Here is an 18,545-nt window from a genome sequence, read left to right on the forward strand (position 1 = left end):
AGTGAGGTAACGAATGGTCCCCAAAGCCCTGATGAAATTGCTGCAAGGTACTTGCAATGAAACATGTTGGCCTCTCCTAAATGTAAGAGAGTTACAACTCATTTTAGCTTGGAGAAGCAAATTAAGCTCTTTAATCACTACGGGGTCCAGTGGCATTGAATGACACTAGCACTTGTTTGTGTATTCTCTCACATATCATTTCTGTTTCTTTCTTCACCTCTTGAGCATTATCTTGACACTTATTTACTTTTTCTTTTCACGGTCATGGAAGTTACCAATGATGGAAATGTGAACAAACTGGTGAGTACCAACCAGCAGCTTCCTTGGTGGTGCTTACGTGAGGTACTTTCTGACCTTTCACACATTTTTTTCTTGATTGCTTTAACAAGACCGTTCATATTTTGGTAGTTTGACAAACAGTGAGACTTGTGCACCCAGATACAGATGCGATTGGCATTCTTGGGAAGCCAGCAGCTGAGCAGGGATACTAATACACTGTTCTTGGGACCTTAAGACCTTGGTGAGTGTTTTAAGTGCAATCAGGTCTTCTATATATTGTGACATGTCTACAGCTGCCAAGAATGAATGTTTAAAAAACACATAAGTGCAAGGGCCCAAAGCTGATGGTAGCTGGCACTGGTGTAGTCCCTATCTACTGCAACCACCAATGCTGCCCCATTATTCATGAACATGACTGAATAGTTTAATTTATAGCCATTGCCCAAAATAAGAGCTCCTCCATTAATTTTGCCTGTGTTTCTAAATCAGGCTACACTAATGCCAAACCAACGGGGGAGCTTGTTCTACACTGCTGAATGGGTCAGAAGGAGGAGACCTGAAGTACATCAGTGACCTTACCACTGAAGCCCAAACTTACCACTGGAAAGTGATCAAGTGGCTATCCCTGCTTGGAAGTATGGAGGGGTCAGGGGTAGGTCTCCATTGCCAGTGGTCCCACTGCCTCTTTTCAGTGGTAGCAGTGTCATTCTTGAAATAACACATGCATTCCTCTCACAGTTAACTAATGCCACTCAACAGCAGCGGTTCATTCTTGAAAAATGTACAACTATTTCTGCACTGCAAAGGCAAGGCAATCACAAAGAAAGAATCCTAAACAGCCACCAAATGTAAGTCATAGTGCTCTGAAAAAACCTGCACCAATTAGCACTGCAGTCGACTGTTGTTGCTACATGTGCTTGCCCAATCCCAACTTGTGCAGAGAACATACAGGCCAAAACTATTGACTACTTGCCTATATTTAATTGGTGGTCAGTATTACTTTGCTGATATAGACCTCTGCTTTGGCTATGTGTATTTGTGAGTATATTTGCATAGAGGTATTTTCTTAGTAAGTTTGCTGATTTGTTTGTTATCAGGGCATATTATGAATGTGTTAACTATTTGCTACTATATGATTCTAAAACAAGCACCTTAACCCAAAGTCCAACAAAAACTTCAATTGCACAATAGAAGGCAGAATTTTGAAATGTTAGTGGACATTCAGGTAATGCTCACATAGTACGGAATGCTCAGAGATTAGCACAGTGATCAAGTAGGGCTAGCCACTTTGGTAGGCATGGATTCAGCACAAGACAAGAGGCAAAGTGGTAGACTCCAAGCTAAGTAGCTGTCGGACTTCTACAACTCCAGCATGGCCAGTGCTTGTCCCCACTCAGCATGATCAGCCACCATCTGATTGGCATGTCCATTAATTCAACTTTGATCCATTTGTGCCAGTCAGAATATGGAAAATCACGGTGCACTTAATCCTCGATGGCACCCATGCTACTAGGTTCCCCATCAATTCCTGTTTTTTTCTGAACTTTTACTGGTGGTAACTCATGATGCTGGGGTACCCTTTCCTCCCCTTCTTAATGGCCACCTCCATGAAATGTTCTACCCATTTCTTCTTGGAATAAATTTAATGATTTGGTAAAGCTGCACATTTCACTTATTATGGGGCCCTACGTCTTATCATCAATAGAATCAACCATGCAATGAGGTCACACAATTTGCAGACCACAAATAAAATTACTTTGATTATGTTAATTAATGTCATCATAATTCATTGAAACTAGGCAATTTTAACCATTTTGACTTCACCAAATGCTGCAAAATTATTTTTCTGCATCACTCTAATGACTATGTAATCTATCGGATTGCAGTAGATCTTAGTCAACATAAGGCCTGGATAGTAAAATGTATAAAATCTTCCAACAGTCAATGTTACTTTGCGAGTAAAAAGCATGTGACATTAGAGAAATACCCTATGTGACTACAATATCTGTAAGAGTTCTTCGAGGTTGAACCACAGTAAAGCAAGGATATGTAAATTCTAATAGAACAGAAACATTTACAATGTAATGAATAGTTTACAAACTGAAGGCAGTTGGACTATCTAGTTTACAAGCTATCTACTCGTTTACAAACTATGGTTGACATACTATCTACTACAAATAAATCTACAGCTGCAGAACCAACTAAGTGATCCTAACACTAATACAGACTATTTACTAGCCTGCACACCTTTAAACCAGGACTGTGGATTGATTAACCTATGCTTCAGCAAAAGTGGAAGTGTGACAAATGATTGCTTTTAAATATGGAAAAATAAAGGTCATAGTATTAGGTACATTGGTATTAGGCCATTGAATATCTAATTCTGCTATTTCAAACCCACCTCCTTTACTGTTTAGTATCGAGGTACTTCCTTCTATGAGGTAGAAAAATGTCGGGTAAAGCTAGACACCTTTAAACCCTACCTGGTAATGTCAGCAATAAAGCACTTTCTCATCAAATGTTTCAACTTAGGAAAGTTATATTTCTGATACCAGCAAGCTCAAGGCCCCCTACAGTTGAAGCATTGGTTAGCCGTAGAGCAGACTACATCACTTTTTACGTCAGAATTACTAAATAGCTGATAGAAAGACTGCAGGTGATCCAAAACAAAGGAATTTGTCTTGTCATGTATGTCAGGACATATGAACGATGATGGATTCAACCCAGATCTGTGACTGGGGGCGAGTGTCTGAAAGGTTTCAGCACTCCGTCCATCATCTCTTTGTGTTTGCTTTGTCAGGACATATGGACATGTGTTTGAATCCACCAGTTCAATGTGGATAGCACAATTAAGTCCAAATAACCCTGTTAAATACAAAGGTGCATCCATGGCTCTTCCTCTAAATGTCTGATAGCGATAGATTTAACTTGGGCACTTCATAATAGAACAAGAGTAATGTAACATCAGGCGATGGGCTTTTTGTAATGTTTTTTATGGGAAATATTTTGCTTTTGGCCTCTTTGTAGCAGTGTTCAGGGGATACAAATGATCATTCCCAGCCTTCTTGGACAATATTTTCCACTTCCTTCGCAAAACTATTTATGCCTTCCTAGAAAGGGGTTTAAAGTGAAGTACAAGGAATTAAAGTTAGTGGCTCAGACAGGTTCAAATTATGTTAATAAGGGACTGCGGGATTTGTGGGAAGACTGAGACACAAAGGCAACTGGACTGAAGTTGTATACCATTCTAGTAGTTCTACACAACAAAAGAGATAGATATGTGTGCAAACATGCCCATAATATGTGTAGATACAAATTAGTTTGAGTGGAATCAATTAAGGAATTGGGAAGATCTGCTGTACCTGAGACCCAGTGGAGTGAAAATGATTGTGCATAATGGCTGATTTCTCTAATATGTCTGATGTGTGGAACCACAAGAACCATTGCAGAAGATCAATAAATATTGGGCCCGATTCACAGAACTAACTTAAGACAAAATCCTAAACTTACTACCATTTTGGTATTCACAGAAGACACTTACTCATTTTGGTATTCACAGAAGGCACTTACTCATTTCGGTATTCACAGAAGTTAGGACTCCTAACTTTAGGACTCCTAAATGCCTTCTGTGAATACCGAAAGCCTTAAAATTAGGATTTTTCTCAGTTTAGTAGTTGTAAAGTTAGGAGTGGACTCCTAAACTGAGAAAAATCCTAATTTTAAGGCTTTCGGTATTCACAGAAGGCATTTAGGAGTCCTAAAGTTAGGAGTCCTAAATTTAGGACTACTAAATTGAGAAAAATCCTAATTTTAAGACTTTCGGTATTCACAGAAGGCATTTAGGAGTCCTAAAGTTAGGAGTCCTAATTATACTACTACTAAACTGAGAAAAATCCTAATTTTAAGACTTTCGGTATTCACAGAAGGCATTTAGGAGTCCTAAAGTTAGGACTCCTAACTTCTGTGAATACCGAAATGAGTAAGTGCCTTCTGTGAATACCAAAATGAGTAAGTGCCTTCTGTGAATACCAAAATGGTAGTAAGTTTAGGATTTTGTCTTAAGTTAGTTCTGTGAATCGGGCCCACCATGTTTTACAAAAGCTTGAAACCTTTGATTTGCTTGTGTATTTCTGAAGTTTTCTTTGACTAGTGGAAATCAAAGAACTCACTTGAAGTACTTAAAGCATATTTCATGTTTTTTTACATGTGACTACTTTTGTTAATCTGTGTATTAAATTATGAAGAAACTCTATGAAAGCTAATATCTGATAGACATTTTTTTTTTTTACTTTCTAGCCCACAGCTAGATCTGATTTTAGGTTGGGGACTCTGAAGTAGAGTGGAGAAAGATGCATCTCTTTGTAGTCATTTTCACTACTAAATACAGTTAGGCATTCTCATTCATTGGGCTTGAGTCATAAAGATTGTGCTATGAGTGAGTGACTTTCTGTTTTAGTCTGCCTGTCTTACTCATGAATTTCCAGAGTAAGCCAGAGGTACTCCAAGTTAACTCATGCAGGTCAAGAGTAAGCCAGGCATACTACAAGGGTACACTGCAAAAAACAAAAGCATGTGACTTGGGCCCATTGTGTCTAGAGTCTTCATTAATATGGGGCTATTCTGTGAATCCTGGAAGATCAGTGCTTAATATTAAGTACATATTTGAGGTCTTAAAGGGTTTCCAAACTCAATAAGAGAGCACTGCACAAAGATAGGTATGGGTCAGCACACTCACCCATTTAAATAATCATTGAAAAGTTGGCATTATCAGGATTGAGGCCCTAGTGAAACATTATGAACTATTCACTCTCCATGGGGAGGAGAGAAGGAAGAAGCTGAAATCACATTGAAAGAACTTTTGAACACATTATCCTGGCTACATATATAGCACATACAAATAATTTCTTTTTATAGTCTATAGTAGAGAAAACGCCTATGGTAGGATTGACAGAATAAATAGGAGTATTCAGCCAGGAGGAATCTGTCACCTGCTCTTTGGTGGGCATGGGTTTTCTGGAAGGTAAAAAAAAATCACGTGGGTAGTCTTCCAAAACTCCTTTAGCTATTCATCCACCTATAGAAGCAAAGGGCTTGCAAGCGGAGGTCAGTACATACATTATTCACTGTAGGTGCCCTATGGATGAAGAGAACCAATTGATTTGTGTATCTGTAAACATTTACAGAAAAGGATCCGTTTTACCAACAATGTTATCGAACTGAAGAAAATGTGATCAATGTGTGATGTATCGCTGCTTAATGCAAACAGTTTGAGTCTCAAAGATAAGGCACTAGTTACAAGTTGTAAGTAAATTCCAATAAAGCCATAAATTAAACGTATAGGCTGGTTTTTCAGGAAAAAACACTGCTTTGGGTTTTTATCCACAATGTAATTTTATCTTTATTTACTTTGCATGGTTGCTTATGAGATAACAGTGCAATGCAAAAACGAGGATTACTGAACCCTATAATGAATGGCATGCAAGAGCAGCGCAAAATTGTGTTGCTCCGCACCAAGTGCTCTGGAGGCTAAAGGGAGTATAACTGGACTAATGCGGTAGTTTTTTTGCTCTGTGGACTGGGTCCCTGCTAACAATGCTGTGGTGCACGTGCTCTGACCCCTACAACAGGCAGAAATTGGCTATTCTCCTATTCGTCATACTGCCTCTAGTATTTGGTGCAAGCGTACCCAGGGTTTGTAAGTTAAAAGTCACTAGTGGAATGTGGCACACATTGTGCCACCAATTAAGTGACACTGCAAAACATGGCTGCATGCCTACTACTTTAGCCTGTCTGTGCAGTTTTAAAGCTGTCCAAGTGCAGTTTTGACAGGCCTAAACCCTCCTTTTAAATATTAGCAAGTCACCTCAAGGAGGCCTAATGAACAATAATGCAGGGTGCATGGCATTTAAAAGTTGGACATGTATTAGCTTACTGTAAAACATATCCTTACATCGACAAAGTTCTAAATGCTATTTTCACTGTTGCAGGATTAGCTGTTGCATTGGAAGGCATAGGGATATAATATTGAAATTGAAGAATGTTATATCCATTTAGAAAACAGCTACAAAGTTCATTTTGGACATTTTATAATATTTATTTCAGTCCCAAATCACTGGTAAGGTCAGATTTATACTGAATATTTTACTGAATCTACTTTTTAAAGTCACCTTTTCATGCCTTAAGCCTCTAGAAGCTGTCACCTAGGAGCTGAATGATGAGGTGTGAACTTACTACCAGAGCCCAGACAAAGGCCTTGGGTGTAGGGAGGTGTTCTGTTCTTCTGACAGGATGACGATATGGTAGTGCCTTGGAACTTAATTAACCTCAAAGGGGACTATACCTTGTCACACTCAGATGCAGCTATATGTATTCACTGCCTATTCACTATTTACTATTATTTACTATAGCTATTCACTGCCTTTCTCCTTCTATTCAGACAGGCACCGATACCTGTGGGAGAGGAGCTGCCCCCAGAATCGTTTTTTGATTTACGACAGAGGAGGGGTTGCTCATTTCCTTGTTCAGCCCTCTATGGTGAGCATAGGAATTCTGCAGAGGAGAAGAAAGTTTCTGCCATGTTAAATTTAGGTAGAGAGGGGTACTGTTGAATTTTTTGGAGTAGGACACACAGGAACTGCTGTTACCCATGGGAACGTGTTCCCTATTGGTTAGGGAGGGGACAGGAGTCACCCCTACCCACAGGTAAGTGTCAGGCAGAAAAGTGGCATCCCTGGGCATCCTCTTCAGAGCACTACTCTGCACTACTGTTGAAGACAGAAGAAAGACAGCAACTGCTTTTGATACCTGAGAGGCTGGACCTGTTCCCACATTACCCAGGACAAAATGGTGGACTCCAAGAGTCAATTTGCAGACGTCCTGTTAAGCTACAGGGACAAAACGAGCTGGTAGAAGCCCTTTACCGAAGAGTCCAGCTGACCAATTCCAACTGCACCTGCCCTGGTCCTGCTGGTGGCTTCTGCTGGAGTGAGACTTGGCCCTAAATTTGGTGCCTGAAGTCCAGGGACCCCTGGTTGTGACAAAGTGTACTCCTCCTGTTTAACCCTAAAATTTGGGACCTCGAAAATGTATGCTAACTTTTTATTTAGTGAACCGTCAAAGACCCGGAACCAATCTGCCAGCCGAGTCCCCAAGGGTGCATCGCCAGCAGGCCTGACTTCCATAGAGCTCCTGCTTCGTTCTTCTTTGCAGCAGCATATCTATTTCAGCCAAAGACGCGCCTAAGGCAAGCCCCTCTGCGCCCGTCCGCGACCCAACCGCGGCCAGTGCCAGGAACCCTGGATCTCCAGGACCCCGCCGTTACAACTCCACCGCACTGCATGCACTCAACCCCGGGAGACTCACCGACTGTGAAAGATCCTCACCTAACACCACCCACAGACTGTTCTCTGGCAGGCTCTGCCACAAATCATTCACCATCGAAACAACCACCACTACCACCGAAGGCCCGCCTGACGTACGCACCACAGAAACCCTGACCTGCATTCTCCTCAACTTGCACTCCCTCCACCAACACGCCGTAGAGATCTGGGACCTGATTGACATCCTCTCGCCCGACGTCACCTTCTTCACGGAAACCTGGACCAATTCCACCTCTGGCCCCGACATTGCCACTGCCATCCCCGACAACTACAAGATCCAGAGAAAGGACCGGCCGCACCGCCCAGGAGGAGGACTCGCCATCGCACACAAGATCCCCCTCCGACTCTCCACATCGAGCACGAGCAACCCCCACTCCAACACAGAACACCTCCACTTCCAGATCCAGACCAGCCCCAGGACCACGCTACGCGGCACCCTCATCTACAGACCGCCGGGACCTCACGCCCAGTCCACAACAGCCATCGCCAAGCTCGCTGCACCCCAGCCATCCCCTCCACAGACTACCTTCTACTCGGGGACCTGAACTTCCACCTCGACAATAGCAATGAACCCGACTCCACCACTCTCCTCGACAACCTCGGACTGAAGCAGCTAGTCACCACGCCCACTCACAAAGCAGGACACACCCTCGACCCCATCTTCGCTGGAGGAACCAACATCCGCTTCAGCCACACCACCCAGCCCCACTGGACAGACCACTACTACGTCCATTTCACCTTCAACACCACCACCAGACCCAAGCCCCCCCCCGCGCCCACCATGAAGGTACTGGAGCAAGGTCACGGAGGAACACCTCAACACCACCCTCCTCCAAGACCCACCCAATGCCAGGACCGACACCAATGCCACAGCTGTGAAACTGCACTTATGGATCTCCTGTTGCACCAACAAGCTCGCACCCCTCCGCTGCCCCGCCAAACAATGCCCCCTGAAGGCCGCCTGGTTCACCACAGAACTACAAAATGCCAGACGCTCCTGCAGACACCTAGAGAAAACCTGGCAAAACCAGAAAACTGTGGAAGCATGTAACAACCACAGGGGTGCCCTGAAGAAATACCACCAGCACCTAAGAGACACGAAATGGAGCTTCATAAGAGACAAAGTCCAGACCAACGCAACCAACGCCAAGGAACTGTTCAACATCATACAGCAGTTCGCAAAACCCCCCATCAAAGCCATGGACCTCACTCCTTCCCAGTAACTCTGCAACAAGCTCCGCTCCTACTTCCATCTGAAGATCAAGGCAATCTATGACAACTTGAGCGAACAGACGCTGGACACCACCCCCCCACCCACGCCACCGACAAGCCTACCTTCATGACCTGGGATCCCGCCACCACAGAGCACATCTCTGCTACCAAGAAGGAAACCCACTCAGGAACCCCCAGGGACCCCTGTCCACCGCACATATTCCACAGAGCAGCCACCCTCGTCGCACCCGAATTACAGCAAACCATCAACGCCTCCTTCAGGTCCGGCATCTTCCCAGATGTCTGGAAGCGGCGGAGGTTAAACCCCTCCTCAAGAAACCCACGGCAGACCCTACAGACATGAAAAACTACCGGCCCCTCTCTCTCCTCCCCTACGCGACCAAAGTAACCGAGAGACTCGCAAACACCTAACTGAACGCCTTCATAGAAGAGAACTCCATCATGGATGCCTCACAGTCTGGATTCCGCAGCAACCACAGCACCGAGACCTCCCTCCTCGCCGCCACCAACGATATCTGCAGGCTACTCGACCATGGTCACACCGCGGCCCTTATCCTGCTAGACCTCTCCTCAATCTTCGACATCATCTCTCACCGTACTCTCGCAGCCAGACTTCACGACGTGGGGATAAAAGGAACAGCCCTTGGCTGGATCTGATCCTTCCTCTGCAGCAGAACCCAGAGGATCAGACTCCCTCCCTTCCTCTCCGAACCCACCGATATCAACTGCGGAGTACCCCAAGGATCATCGCTCAGCCCCACACTCTTCAGCATCTACATGGCCCCCCTCTTCGCCGTCGTCAGACAGCACGGACTCAGCATTGTATCCTACGCCGACGACACCCAGATCATCCTCTCACTCACGCAAAATCTCGAAGAGACCAGACTCAGCTTCCAGGAAGGAATGAAGAACGTGGCAACCTGGATGAAAGACAGCTGCCTGAAGCTCAACTCTGAGAAGACCGAGGTCCTCATCCTCGGATCCTGCACCTTTCCCTGGGACAACACCTGGTGGCCCACCGCCCTCGGGAACACACCCACACCTACAGACCATGCATGAAAACTCGGTATCATTCTCAACTCCTCCCTCTCCATGAACCGCCAGATCAACGCGTCACCTCCGCAAGCTTCAACTGCGTGCGCATCCTCCATAAGACCTTCAAATGGATCCCCCCCGACTGCAGAAAGACAGTCACACATGCACTTATAACCAGCAGACTGGACTACGGCAACGCCCTCTACATCGGAATCAACAGAACCCTTCTACACAAACTCCAAACCATCCAGAACGCCGCAGCCAGACTCATCCTCGGGACACTGCACCATGAACATATGACCCAACACCCACAAGACCTCCACTGGCTCCCCGTCGAAAAGAGGATCACCTTCAAACTCCTCACCCACGCCTACAAATCCCTCAACAACTCCGGACCCAAATACCTCAATGAGAGATTATCCTTCTATGTACCCAAAAGCAACCTCCGCTCCCCCGACCTTGCCCTGGCAGAGGTCCCACGCATCTGCAGAAGCAGAGCAGGCGGGAGAGCCTTCTCGTACATCGCGGCCAAGACCTGGAACGAGCTCCCTGTGAACATCAGACGCTCCCCGACCCTGCACACATTCAGGAAGGACCTCAAGACCTGGCTCTTCGACTGATCCGGAGCTGTTCCCCCCATCCCCCCAGTGCCTTGAGACCCTCACGGGTGAGTAGCGAGCTTTACAACCCCCTGATTGATTGATCGATTGATTGATTGAAATGGTTTACACAATTTTTTAAAGAGAAGCCTGCCTCTTCTATGCCACAGCTACCAGAGGTTGAACTCAGGTTTAAATTACTGAAGCTATTACTGGACCTAGCAAGAATAGTGACAATATTACTTGTGATGCACTATCCTCCACCCCAACCAATAATTGACTTTCACTTTGACTGTTAAACGCAGGTGGTATTTGTCAAGAAAAAGTTGTCTGAGATCTGGGAAAAAGCTGTAGAAATCCCTGCAAAAACACTGAATACCGAGAATATTCAATATTATATTGGTAAAGGCTTGAAAAACTATGGGATTTTCACTCAAAATACAGAAAGAAGCAATACCGGTATTTTGGTGAACGCCAATCGGTAATATTACTTACCCTTTTATTTCACATTTCTGCTGGTTTTACTATGAATTTGTCTAGCAGCTTTTCTTCACATATTAAGATAGCAGGTATAATTTAGCATTTTTGACGATGGGGACTTTTTTTTATGAAAGAGCAATTTAATTGTCTGGCCAACCAATATTAGCAAAGGCAAATAGAAACTCCTTACTTAATCGCAAGAAATCAATGTTGGACTGAATAGACTGAATGATAAGCATAACAACAAAACAAAAACATATGATTGAATGCAAAATGAGTCGTTGGTAGTCAAGTGATATTGTCTTCAGACACGAAGCATCCCCTGATGTTTCAAACGAAAATACATTTGCATTTGTAAATCATTGCAGAATGTTTAATGTTGCGGAATTATAAAGCCTGTAAATATATATAGAATGTTGAGACTAAAGTGACTAAAAGACAGGTTTCTTACACAATAGGAAGGCATACTGTTGCATTTGAATACATTCCGGTTTATTAAAATACACTGCTTTTTTGGTAAATCAAATATTATGTCCATAGTTCAATATATGCGAATGATTTAGCTTTACACGTTTAAAGGGATATTTGATATTTATTCACAAATAAGAGCCTTGGTATATAAGCAAGCAATGGATAATTATTTGAAACAACCCGATTTTGCACCACATATGTGCCAATGGTACATTTTGTTGATATTGAAGGCACAGAATCCTAATAAAGTTCGTGTGTCACCACTGTGGACAAGATATACTTTGGGTGTTTGTGTCATTCCTTTATCTCATATGAATCCTTATTCTAAACCTATAAGCACATTTGCCATATAACGTGCCATCAGTTACATTTAAATCATTCATCCATTCACTCAAACCGTTATAGACTAATTTCAAGAGCAATTATTTGAAAGAGGGCTTAAAATCTGAGGTTTGTGTGAGTGAGGTTGCATAGGTGGGAGTCCTGTTTAATGGTTCTTCAAAACTTTAACACAAGGACAGACTACTTGCCACTACTCACTTTGTTGATTCTGAATATGGGCCTGGCCCTCTCTGGATGGTCACACCCAATTGTTTTGCCTTCACCCCTCCTACTTTGCTGAATTTGTTTTGCTGGCTTCACGACTCTGCATTTTACCACTGCTAACTAGTGCCAAATTGCTTGAGCTCTCTTCCTAAAAAGTGGTAAAATTAGCATACACCTGATCATCACATTTATTTACATGGAAGTCCCCAGTAAATTGTACTACATGTACCCAGGGACTGTAAATTAAATGCTACTAGTGGGTCCATAGGATTCATTGTGGCACCTACTTAAGCAGCACTTTAAAACATGTGTCAGACATGTCATTACAGCCTGTAGTGCAGTTTTAAACTGCCATTTGCACGTGGCAAAATAAACCTTTGGTCAGGCATAACCCTTACTTTTTAATACTTATAAGTCACCCCTAAGGTAGGGTCTAAAGTCCCCTAGATCAGGGTGCATTGTATTAAAAAAGTAGGACATGTGGGTTTACGTTTTACGTAATCTGATACTGAAAAACTCCTAAAGAAATTTTTCACTACTGTAAGACCTAACATGGGTTCCCTCATTACATTTAATAAGTGCTAACGTTGGATTGGGAGCATGTAGGAAGTTTATGTTTTACAATCAAATTAATTGTAATATAAAATCCTCTTCAATGCTAAAGTTGGATTCTAAGGCACAATTCTCAAAATGCACCTTTTAGAAAGTTGGCATGTTCTTGTCCTGAGCATTTGTGTCTTTTGCCAGTGTCCTGGGTCACATGACTGCGAATGGCTCTGCTGTTGGGCTTTGTGTATTTCACCCAGAAAATGATATAAAAGGTGTGAGCAGGATGGCCCACACTGCCGGAATCACTGGGGGTAGAGCAGTACCCTGACCCGCTTTAAATTCTAAGGGGTCTATTGCGATGGCAGATGGACCGCAAAGGCAAAAGGGACCGCAGGCCATTGTTGTGGCGGTCCCGCCATTCAAATTAAGATGCGCCCACCACAATGGAGGGCGCATCCCGCATTTTTTACATTGCGGTGGGCGGTACTGTAAGCATCACCCGCCGCCATATAAAAAATGCATGCAGTGCATTTGCATGCAAAACGTGATAGGCACCGCGCGGTGCCTGCCACCTTGTGCATGCAAATGCAGGTGCAACCTCCCACCACCCCAACAGCGAAGACCGCATGCCTTTCCATGGCGGCAACGCCACCATGGAAAGGCCAATCTCCGCCTGCATGTTAATATGGATTGCGTTGTCTTGCAGACACCGCCACTATATTAAGTCCCTTTTCCGCCCGGTCTACTCGTCGACGGGCGGAAAAGCGGCGATCGGTATTCCTGTCCGCTCTGGACCCCCCAGCCATCCTAATATGGTGGGGGGTCATTCAGACGTGGATGGCGGGCGGATCGCCCCCGCCGTGCTGGCGGTGGCTACCGCCGGGCCGGTGGAAGCGATCCACCCACCATCCGAATAGGCCCTTAAGTGTTTGCCTAAAGAACACACCTAAAGGACCCAGGCACCAGCCGTGTGTCACCCCAGACTTGGAGTCTTGACAGGGGAAGGTAAGGATCCTTACAGAAGCAGATACTGGGTTAGATGAAAAGTGTCCACCTACTTCAAAGGCTGTGGCACTAGGCATAAATATTAGACCTCTAGAATCACTTATCAGTACAGTCTCGGACCCGCAGAGGACCCACAGAAGGAATGCCTTGTACTGCAGAGGACAGCCCTGCTACTTGACGCTTGCTTGTACCCTCAGAGGAGTGCCCTGTTACTTGAGGCCTGACTTGATGCTTGAACCCAGGACTACCGAAGTGACTCAAGGCCTAGTTGGCAGATCTCCTGTGGGAGCTACACTGACATAACAAGCTCCAGAGACCTTGAACCCTACATCTAACATCTGCCATGAGGGAGTCCTGCCCACTCTTAAGTGGTGCCCAACCAGAAGAGGTTCTAAAGGTGTTCCTCCTGCCAAAACCTTAAACTTCAGGCTTGGAAACTTTTCCCAAAAATTGGACTGAGAACCAACAGTTGACATAATCTACCTGCTCACCGGTCCACCCAAAGTGCATCGCTGATCAGACTGACTCTGAGTTAGTCCATGCTACATTCTTGTTCTCAGCAGCAAATACAGCTACAGCCTGTAGCTTTGTCCCGCAGGAGATTTTCGACTTTCAAAAAAGTGACAACGTCTGAACATTGAAATAGTCACCGCAACCCCGTCCAGTGGCTGGCCAATGACGATGCCTCCACCTCAGACACCACTAGCTGCCTTTCACTACTGAACTTTCCGTTCTCATGAACCTTTCTTTGGAATGTCTTCTAAGTCAAAAGGTAAGCTTCTTGAGCCACTGTTTTTAACTAAATGAATTGAAGAGTGCTAGTGTAACAACACTCATGGAAAATATGCTCCCATTAGTGCAATTCCATCATTGTTCAATTCCTAAACACATATTTTAGGACCATAAATCCCTTTTTAAAAGGTGAGTGAAACTGGATTAGTAGAACTAGTTTTTGAATGGGTGGGTTACTTTTAATTGGAATGTCTACAATGTTTTGCCTTTTCACTCCATTTGATTCATTTAAAGGAAGATGAGTTGTGATGTTCCTTGGGGGATCCACTTTGTCTCTTTCAATGTTTAGTCACTGGATACATTGATTAATTTAGGCCCCTAACTTACTATTATTAAGACCTTTTAGATCTGGGAATACAGGGAAACGAGGATGGTTTGACCAACCGTGCACCCAAGCATCTAAATTCTTCACGAACAAACCCGGGACTGGCAAAAAATGAAGCAATTACATAAGAATTATGCGCATGCACTTGCAGCTGGAAGAAAGGCACTACAAGAAGAAGCATGGGATAATTTAGCCAAGGCATCCGGGACTAAGGACTTGGATCTCTTCTGGCATATCATGAATGCCCCTTCCTTAAAGGAAGATTCTGTGCCTAAGCTCCTAAGCTTAACTCTGATTTCTTGTGAAGCAATAGTCACCCATTTTGGTGGCATCGTTTATTTGTCTATGGTTGATACCTCACTAGACAGCAGCATGGGAGATAATATTAAACCTCTGCTCCCCATGTCTATCACATTAGAGGAGGTAGGAGGTTTTCCTTGCTGTCGATAAAAGTGTAGGGGGACAAGCTCTGGGCCCAGATAGAGTGACAGTAGGTGTATTCAAAGCCTAAAGGGAGGTCTGGGGCCCCATTTTGACCAGGGTAATGAATGCAGCTGTGGAGAGTATTTACTCCCATCTTGGGCTGTATGGACCATAGTCCCTATTTTTGAAAAGGTAAACAAATCTGAGCCCAGGTGTTATTGCCCAATTTCCCTTCTTGATTTGTCAGCTAAATTGCTGGGCAAGGTTCTTATGGAGAGATTGGAACACTGGACAGAGAGTAATTCCATTATTTCTGATGTGCAGTTTGGATTTAGGAGAGGACAGAGGAACAATCTATGAACCTAGAATTACTTATTAGGAATATACCAAAGCTAAGTCAGGTTCCCTTTTTCTTTGTTTTACTGACCTAAGTAATGCCTTGGACCACGTTGATTGGAACCTCTAGGAATGTAGGACCACATGTAGCAAGCAATATTGCATCCGAAAAAAAAGCTGATTCACAGAATCGGCCCATTTGCGAATACAAAAAAGGCTTTTCCCATGTATCAAACAATGTTTTGCAATTCAGTAACCTGTTACCGAATTGCAAAAAGGGTTTGTGATTCATATTTGAAAGGAGCATGTTTAGGGCGTCACTTCCAAATACCGAATCGTAACGGTATGTATGAATGTTTTGTGGCTCTGAATGCGGTCACAAAACATTTGCATTTTGCCACCAATTTGGAGTTGGTAGAAACCCATTTGCAAATGGGAAAGGGTCCCCAATGGGCCCCTTCCCCTTTGGGAATGGTGGCGAAAATGTTTCTTGAGAGCAGGCACTGGTTCCACGAACCACTGCTTTTTAAAAATTAAAAGAAAACTGTAAGGAAAACAGGCTGCAATAAAAAAAATAGATATATTGTTTTATTGTAAAGCAATCACGGACATGGTGGTCTGCTGACCCCAGCAGATCACCATCCCATGATTTTAGCGATTCATGGGGGGGTCGCATATTGCGACCTTCCTCACTAATATTAATGAGGTAGGTCGATTTGCGAACCACTAGGAGTTTCATACATTAGGAATAGCAATTACCTAATTGCGATTTGCAAGAAATTGTGATTAGGTAATTACTATTTCGAATGTTGAAACATGTGGCGCATAATCAGCTTCTTTGCAGATCTTTATAGAAATCTCTATGGCACGATTTGGTGTGGCCCTAATGAGAAATGTTCCCCCTCGCTTAAAATCAAGAGGGGTATTAGACAGGGCTGTGTATTACCACTGCTCCACAGTGCAGGCCGATGCCCCTGCTATTAGTAGATGCCCTATATCAATAATATTGTACACCAACAATGCAGTCCTATTATCTAGGACACCTGTCAGGTTACAAAAATTGACGGACACCTTCGGGCACTTCATGGAGTCTAGGAAGATGTAAATCAATAAGACAAATACCGTTTTGATAGTATGAGGGAAATGCAGAAACTTAAGACATTTTATAATTGAGGGAGTTATACGAGGTAGTCCCAAATGGTAATGTCAATTTATTTTCCTATCTTAGGTTTCTATTCACGCGTAGTGGATCCTGGGTTTAACAAGTTTTAAGCAGAAAAATGAAATTGAGCAGAGTATGTGGGGGAGTAATCAGGTTTTCTTACAAGATTGGGATTCACCCAATTAAGGCAATTATTGAAATCTACTCCGCAAGGGGCATTTAAATTGCTCTATATGGGGGAGGTTTGTGGGGTTATGTCTCACAACCAACTACTACAGGTGGAAGAGTTTCACTTTCTTAAACGTCTGTTGTGCGCACCCTGATCTGCGTCATACTTTATAATACATAAAGAGGCTGGGATACATTTTTTAGAGGATACGCTAACTCTAAAACCATTTTTAATTTGGCACTCTATATGGTTGAAAATAGAAACAAATTTTACAAAGTCAATTAAAACTGACAGTTTAGCTCTTGACCATGCACACGAAATTCCCAAGCTGTCTTACATAAATGGTTTTTATAAACTGCTGTTAGACCTACCTATTGTGACCAACCCTGCTTGGTGTTTCTTACTGGAAAAAAGCATTATTAAGAGCACCATTTTCAATTACAGAAAGGCACATAGAACACTTGAAGAATATAAGAAACATACTATAGTTCTATGTGAATCAAATAATTTGTTGGAGGGATGACAGCATTATTTGACCTGGATGACCAACACCCAACACGTTTCGTGTTCACCAGACTATGACTGAGTATTGTACACTATTTGGTCGCCTTCCCTGAAACGAAGAAGCATCCACCAGACACTATACCATGTCCTTGCGAGGGTGTCTCAGCAGAAAGCACACCACACTATATTCTATTTTGTGGTTTTTATGAGGGTTTAAAGAAATACAAATTAAAAACACTTTTAATGAGAATAACATTAGGGAATACAGAGTTGCTTTGAACTTAATAAATCCTTCGGTCTGTCTTAGAATTGCGCTTTATATTTGGGATGCTATACCTCTCAGGAAAAGCATAGTACTGCGTATGTGGTTTTCACGTTGCTTTTATGTTATAATATTTATACCTTTTAATATTGTGGTGTACCTATATATTTTAATATTGTGGTGTATCCATGAATTCTTATGACAATGCTTTTCTATGTTCTTTTATGACCATTTTGGTTTGTGCCAAATAAAGTTAAAGCAATTGATTCATTTATGTCAATGCTCATATTTAAATTATAAAGATAGCATTTAGATGGCCATTTTGTCAAATATTTTAATAGAGAATGCATCATTAACCACTGCTTTATCATACCCCTGCTGGCCCTCTGCAACTGTCGAAGTCATACCCTTTTACAGATGAATCTTTCAAAGACAGAGATTCTGGATGTCAGAAGTATTTGTAGCAATATTAACAGATTGTTCATCCATCGTGGGCCCAGCATTGCCCACTACTGTTGAAAGAAACAATGGTTCAGGGCACCATATTTGTCCACCACTGTGAAATCTGGCTCTTACTTCTCAAATCACTTTTAACTATCCTAAGAACCATTAAGCCCTTGTTGCACTGGTTATGTGCAAGTTTAAGACTTCTACTATCCCAGTAGGAAGGGCTTTTATTCCCTCTGACATGTTTTGGATGTCTGTGGTAAAGTGAACCATTTTAAAGGAGCCAGTCAGTAAAAGTTAAAAGCTTGTCCTCGTACTTTGATGTATATCATCAACAATTATTAATTTTATTTGATAACGTCTAGTTTGGTTGTAAAACCTATTTTGACATCATGCACTAGACAGCCCATTTAATTTCTTGCACATGGTCCCCTTGGATGTCTCATCCATTACTGTCCGAAAGTATCTTTAAGTACACTCTGTTCAGCAGCAGCCCACATGGTTAGTATAAGATGATACTGTAAATATAGAATTGGGAGTCATTCTTTT

The 18,545-nt window shown here is 43.1% G+C and overlaps 1 protein-coding gene across 1 annotated transcript in view; it reads right to left on the reverse strand.

Annotated features, from left to right (window-relative positions):
- The window catches only part of LOC146822848 (cadherin-9-like), an 860,888-nt gene that overhangs the window by 178,419 nt on the left and 663,924 nt on the right, over positions 1 to 18,545 (reverse strand). The gene's annotated exons all lie outside the window — the stretch shown is intronic.

This window comes from Triturus cristatus, chromosome 5_2, assembly GCF_964204655.1.
Source record: "Triturus cristatus chromosome 5_2, aTriCri1.1, whole genome shotgun sequence".
NCBI lineage: Eukaryota > Metazoa > Chordata > Amphibia > Caudata > Salamandridae > Triturus > Triturus cristatus.